Raw genomic sequence first — 7,125 nt, 5'->3', positions numbered from 1 at the left:
CTTCCGAGCTTTCAAGCTTCAACCTCTGACCTGTAGTTTCTATTGTGTATACTGTGCATAACTGTACTATTTTAAAAAACTGAATGGGCAACATTTTTTTGACCGACTTGGTGACCAAAAATAACAATCTTAAATATTTTGTGTAATGACGTGTCAGACTAGTTTTAAGTACAAGATTGATCATACTTGTCCTCCATTCAGGTTTATGAAAACTATGGGATCGACTGGAACGGACCTCACATTCTTCATGGAGGCACTGTGTCAGTTCCCAAGGTTCAGCTGGCACACGAACTCTCGGTGGAAGAGGTTGCCATTTTGCCAGCTCCAGGAGTTTCTGTAACTGATGCACTTAGATCATATGTAGAGACTGTGCAAGTTTTGTCAAGAATCATAGCAGATTGATGTCCAACCCATGCTTTTATTTAGCATCTTATAACAAGCAGGCATAAACTGAAAAAGTTTGCTTTCTTTAAAAAAAAAGCTGTTTTACTTTGAAGCTCTACAATGATCATTGTTAAGATCTTGTAAATGCACTTTATACACAGCTCCACTCCTTTTCTTCCTGTCTCATTAGCCACAGAATGAATAACATGAATGTTGTTGTTAACACTGAAAGCTGAAGATGCAGAAATGTTTGCTTACAGTAAGTGGAAAAAATATTGTGAATAAAACACTGATCAACTACTGCACAGTATGTTAAATATTTTCAAAGACATTGAACTTGTATCAATTGACCTGACCTGCTGAATAGTACATTCAATGACATCTGTCTTCTTAAATAAGTCCAAATCCAGTCTGTTCACTACTTATGGCACAGACAAGTGCTTCCTCCAAGTCCACACAGGTTTTGAAATGAGCCGACAGCTTGTGTTTCAAAGCACGTGGAGGACGTAGGAAGGGTTCCCCCAGAGATCTCCACTTTCAGTTCAGGAGGAAGCTTCTCCCAGCCAACCCAGAATGTCAGCAGCTGGGCCAGTGTACCCGATGAAGCTAAAAGTCATAAAATTGATTCAATACATTTAGTTAAACTTAAATTGATCATATCTATCCATAAGATATAGAATCATTTGCAAAGAGCCATTTGCCAAATAAGGTGTTAATACCCGTTTCAGTTAACATTTTCTAGGAGCATCTTAAAAAAAATCAATGTAATTATTTGAAAGGGAGAACTTATTTTGGTGAAGGAATATGCAGATCACATTCTTGGTAAATAGAAAAATAACCAGCTCAGTCATTGAAAACATGTAACTAAATGTCAGTAACTAAATTACTGACATACCTGGGGTGTGAACTCCATTTCAGCCATTTTAGGGAAAAGAAGTGAGACAACATCTGGCCTAGATGTCAGCAGGGACCATACCATCACGTCTTTCAGTCCCTTTATCAGCTGTTTAATTTGGCGCATGGTCCTCCCAATGACCTAAGACAGGACCAACCCATATTACAGACCAAATTCTCAACCGAACTTTTACAAAAATTGGCACAGTAGCGAAAATGTTCATAAAAGCATAATGAAGTGCTTTATAAAATCCATTCAAACTAGTACAGAATATATCAACCCTCAAGACATTAACACATTTTAGAGTAATGTATTCCATTTTATACATTTCTGCAACTGATGTCTTTAGTACTCAAATGCAGTGGTGAATACTTGACTGTATCGCCTTTTTAAATTATATTATCAAAAGGGAAATTCACAAAACCAGACGTGTGTTGCTGTGCTGCTCTCTTTTTTGTAAAGGATTACATTTTGTCTTGTATAATACTTTTCCTACTGTGTCAACATTTGTGATATTGTTTTTTTTTTTAAATATGCCAATGTCCTATCAACACTTGCAGGGAGTGAGAAATACTGAAGTAGTTAAACTGTAAATGAATTAAATGCTGGTTTTCAAGAACTTTAACATGACTATGAGCAAAGACTACATGTTTTCCATCTCTGCCAGTGTTGACATACCACAAGAAGCCAGGGTTCACAACACTTTCGATAATTTCAACAACTACAGCAATGAATTCTGTCACTTAACCAGCAGGAACTCACTGCATGCAGTAGAAGTTTGTTGTGTAGCAATCTCAGATTTGTTTTGTTGACTGCCGGGAGATCCCAAGACAGGGAAAGCTCTAAAACTGTGTCCTTCTGTTCTGGTGTAAGTTCTTCATGTTCAAGCTAAAATCAAGACCATACAAGTTATTACATTTACCCAAACAATAATTTTGCAAGGCAAAGTTTTTTATGATACATACCAGTTTTATGATACTCCTGATGTGCAGATCAGGACAGTCTTCTGTGACAACAGTTGCCGTTTCAGGGTCCCAGTTGAACAGCACATGAACTACAGCAGGATTTAATCCTGTGACATGGGGCCTGTCATGCAGAAAGCTGTGGGCCAACATTCTTCCTGCAACTCGGAAGAGGTCACTTTCAATGAGCACCTCTGATGCTGCTGGAACAAGATGGTCAGGTTCACCCTCAAAAAGCAGTGTTCGGCCCATTCCTCCTGTAAAGTATCGAGAGAGCAGGGGATAAAGTCACAATAATTAACAACTGATATACATTAAAAAATTGCATCATATTTACCTTCAAAATAGTAAGAGACTTACCAAGATCTAGACTGAATCCAAACTGCAGTTGGGATTTTATTGTTGTCATAAAGTACCGCATCACTGCCTCTCCAACAGCAACATCACCTGAAACAAAATACTGATAATAACACAGCAGAAAAACAGTGGCTGACTAATGCAGTTAACTGGATAAGGCAACAGCTATTGGCTGTAATTCTAGAATAGCATCCTTAATATTGACTATTCCAGGTAATAGGAGAATATTGTGCTTTTCATAAGTGGTCATAAAATTATATATATTTTTGGATCCCATTCTCCCATGTAACAATTCCATATAAGATACTTGAGTGGTATAAATTTTACTGACACATTTATATTACAGACTTTATATTACCTACCAAGAAGAGTACAGTGAAGCGGAGATGCCCATTCCTGTGGCTGTTTATAGAATGAGAAGTTCCCGTTCCCTGTCCTCTTCAGAGTCCCTTACATCCATTTTCATTCTCAGTGGTTTCCCAGATGCATGTTCCCTTAATAGATTCTCTTTGAAAACTTTGGCAGCTTGAGCTGGTTCTTTGATAAGCTTCCATTCTAGACAACAACAATAATAAAGTTATCTATTCTGGAGAGACATGTTGTGAGTTGGCATGTCACCAGCAGATAGATATCCTCCTGGTCTACAGGAAAGGAGGAAAGTTCTGTCCATGTCACTGACAAACATGAGACCCAACATCTGCAGAATCTGTTACAAAGCTGAGTTGACATAATAACCACATTCTGAACAAAAACTAAATATTTTAACAGTTAAAATATATAACCCAGTTGAGCGTTATTGTGTGTAATTGTATTATCTTATCTAATTATGTCCTGTAGGTGTCTTTTTTCTATTGAGTTTAAGTTACACACAATCTTACAGCAACCCTATTGTGAGGACACAAACCATTGTCTGTTTCTTTGTGATCCAGGTCCTTGTCAATCAATGCTGGTACAACTGCATTCTCAGCTGATGTTCCAGGCCTCACTGGAACACTGTCACTGACTGGGTGTCTATCATTTTCTTCACTTTGGTCTCCCTCTTGTCCTCTCTCCAATTCCTGTATGGGTGTCCTTGAAGTGAACAAAATTGAAATTATGGTTATACTTTATTATTTGTGTGCACAACACTCTAAGAGAGACATTTTCCACAATAAAAAATGAATATGCTACCCTTGCATTTATTTAGGTATTACATACCCATTGCAGCTTCATCTCTGAAAAAGGAACTTCCTTCTGACAGGTGATGCAGGGGATGACTGGACCAGAGGAAGTTTGTGAGGTCCCCTAACAACAACAAATGACATTTAACTAATGATTAAAAATCACCAATGAGCTTTGTTTTGATTATGTGAGTCTCGGTAAATCTATGTACACAATCTATGGGTAGATCCTGTTGAAGTGGACGTATGTAGATTGTAGCCTGTCCAATCATTGTTGATGGATCTTTCAGATAGGCAAGGGTGTATCCAGTGCTGGGACACGCAAGCAAAGCAACATTTCGGCTACGAGTAGATCCTGCAATTTTTAGAAATTCAAAGCCTCCCCCTTCTTTGAGCCTCGGAAACACTTCCATCAGTTTATTTGTTATAACCATGGGATCGTTGTCATTCCCTGTTTAAAAAAAAAGTAGACATAACTCATATTGAGTCACCTAAAGACTGTGGCAAATATTATTCACACTATGAAAGTCAATCATGTTTGAGTCGAATATGAACATATGGACATACTTATGACTAAAAAGAAATGCCGAGTTGAGCTGCAAATAATTTCACATAAGTTGGGCTCACAGACAGTAAACTTTCTCTTTTTTGGTTTTGGTAAATCCCTACTTTCATACTGACCTGAAAATGTCGCTTTTTCCTCTCCAAGCCCGGAATTAAGGAGGTCTGCTTTAAGCATCACACCAGGAACTTTATCCGCCTTGTGGTCAGCCAAACAACAGACAGTGTGTGTGTAGCTTCCTTGACTAACTTGGACTTGTGCTGGTCGTCTTGTCATATTCCTTCTGGCTCCACCGTTATACGGCGCAAAGAGCCTTGCTACCTCGGCTGCAAAACAGAAAAGTGTCACAGCTCAATGGTCACCAGTCAGCCAAAACAGCCTCAACTTCTATCTTGGCATGTCACTGCCAGCTAACACTATTTTGCCAATTAGAGAACTAGTTTTATGCGCCCACCATTTATGTACATGGAACATGTACACACAAACCATACAGTAATGAGCCTACTGTGAATACATTTATGATCCAACTCCAAATTGTTACCTAGTCTCGAGTCACTGATTAGTATCACACCTGGCTAACATTAAATCATTTAGCATACCTTGGACAGGTGTAACGTTACGTGATGGAGCAGCAGGTATCTGCTGTGACTGAGCTGCCGGAGCCATTGTGCTGTCATCTGGAATCTAGTGAACTTCCAGCCTTTTCAGAGTCACTGCGTTTCTGTTGTGCTGCATAGATTTGCAAATGTAGTTATCATCTCTGGGCGGGCGGCGGAGGGGCGCATTCAGGCTTGTGTATTCTGTCTGCAGCGACGTGCTGTGAGATTCACGGCGGTGAGACACCAACGTTAAAGTCAGTTCTATGAGTAAAACAGCGTCACATTTTCCAGTAAATTAAGAGCCTGACATTAAAAACTAGTTAAAAAATTGTTTAGGACACACAGCAGCAAATAGCTGCACCTCACCTCCGACTGGACAACCAATCGATCGAAAGAATATTCAATAAACGAAGACGAACGTCGGAGCTTAAATATCTGCTTCGAACTTCAGATCAGTAAATAATCCGCTGTTATCACTGACTGCACTCGTAATGAATTTAACCAGTTTTTAATGTCAGGTTTTTTAATATGCGTGTTGACTTCTTTCTAAGGCCCCATCCACACGATAATGGATTTTTTTAAAAATGGAACTTTTTAAAAACGCATCGAAAACGATTCCCGTCCACACGACAGCGTTTTAAAAAAAATCTCCGTCCACACGTAAACGCGGCAGTGCGTTTTTGAAGACTGCTATAAGCATGCCAAACCATGTGGTGGCAGTATTGAGTCAAATTTTATCCAATAGGAATCCTCCGTGTTTTGTTGTCACAATACACGGGCCCATAAATATGACGTCACCGCGGTTTTCGTCGCAGGCAAGACGTCAGTGTTTTTAAAAAGTCGCGGATACGCCGTCCACACGAAAACGCAGACCCAGAGTTTTTTTAAAAATCCACCTCGGCCAGCGTTTTAAAAAAGTTGCGTTTTCATTCCGGATATCTGCGTTGTCCTGTGGACGGAAGGCGTAAACGCTTATTGACATTACAATAGGGGCCATTCAAAGGTACTAGGCAGTCATGAATACAATCATGACTGCCTGAGCAGCGCGGCTCTATCTAGTGGACGGATTGCGCAACTACAGTCGCTGCAGTTTATCAAATACATTTTATTTTTTATTGTGTGCGCCTTATAATCCAGTGCACCTTGTATATGGAATAAATTATAAAACAAAAAAAATTATTAAGGGTGCGCCTTATAGTGCGGAAAATACTGTAATTGCAATTTTAATGAATTAATGACAAATGTAGCCGCAAGAGGACACAAGCCAGTGTCTTATTGTGCCGGTCCCAAGCCCGGATAAATACAGAGGGTTGTGTCAGGAAGGGCATCCGGCGTAAGGCTTTTGCCAAATCAAAGATGCGAATCAGACCTATGACTTCCATACCGGATCGGTCGAGGGCCGGGTTAACAACGACCGCCATCGGCGCTGTTGACCTACAGGGCGCCGGTGGAAATTGGATTACTGTTGATCGAAGAAGGAGAGGAGGAAAGTGCGTTCGCTCGAAGAAAGAGAAGAGGAGCGCCAAGAGTGTAGGACTGAGAGTAGGGACGTTGAATGTTGGAACTATGACAGGAAAAGGTAGAGAGTTGGTAGACATGATGCAGAGGAGGAAGGTAGACATACTGTGTGTGCAGGACACCAGGTGGAAAGGTAGCAAGGCTCGAACTTTAGGAGCAGGGTTCAAGTTGTTCTATCATGGTGTAGATAGGAAGAGAAATGGAGTAGGAGTTAACTTGAAGGATGAGTTTGTTAGGAATGTCCTGGAGGTAAAAAGAGTGTCAGATAGAGTGATGAGTCTGAAGCTAGAAATAGAAGGTGTGATGTTCAATGTTGTTAGTGGGTATGCTCCACAGGTAGGATGTGAGCTAGAGGAGAAGGAGAAATTCTGGTTGGACTTTGATGAAGTGATGCAGAGCATGCCTAGAAGTGAGAGAGTTGTCATTGGAGCAGGCTTCAATGGACATGTTGGTGCAGGAAACAGAGGTGATGAGGAGGTGATGGGCAGGTGTGGTATCCAGGAGAGGAACGCAGAAGGACAGATGGTAGTTGACTTTGCAAAAAGGATGGAAATGGCTGTAGTGAATACTTTCTTCCAGAAGAGGCAGGGACATAGAGTGACCTATAAGAGTGGAGGTAGGAGCACACAGGTAGTCTACATCTTGTGTAGACGGTGTAACCTGAAGGAGATCAGTGACTGTAAAGTAG

At 40.4% G+C, this 7,125-nt stretch overlaps 1 long non-coding RNA gene across 2 annotated transcripts; it reads right to left on the bottom strand.

The window, feature by feature from the left end:
• Positions 1 to 592: 592 nt before the first annotated feature.
• On the bottom strand, positions 593 to 3,637 carry LOC137595980 (uncharacterized). 2 transcript variants are annotated; one of them, XR_011035487.1, is made up of 6 exons: positions 3,503 to 3,637; positions 2,602 to 2,688; positions 2,245 to 2,498; positions 2,042 to 2,167; positions 1,280 to 1,420; positions 593 to 990 (listed from the first exon to the last, which is right to left on the bottom strand). It is a non-coding gene; the product is annotated as an uncharacterized lncRNA (long non-coding RNA). The 2 variants fall into 2 exon arrangements; XR_011035486.1 differs by lacking the exon at positions 3,503 to 3,637 and adding an exon at positions 2,961 to 3,140.
• Positions 3,638 to 7,125: the final 3,488 nt, after the last annotated feature.

The sequence above is a fragment of the Antennarius striatus genome, chromosome 5 (assembly GCF_040054535.1).
Source record: "Antennarius striatus isolate MH-2024 chromosome 5, ASM4005453v1, whole genome shotgun sequence".
NCBI classification, from domain to species: domain Eukaryota; kingdom Metazoa; phylum Chordata; class Actinopteri; order Lophiiformes; family Antennariidae; genus Antennarius; species Antennarius striatus.
This window is presented reverse-complemented; position numbering and strand designations above follow the sequence as displayed.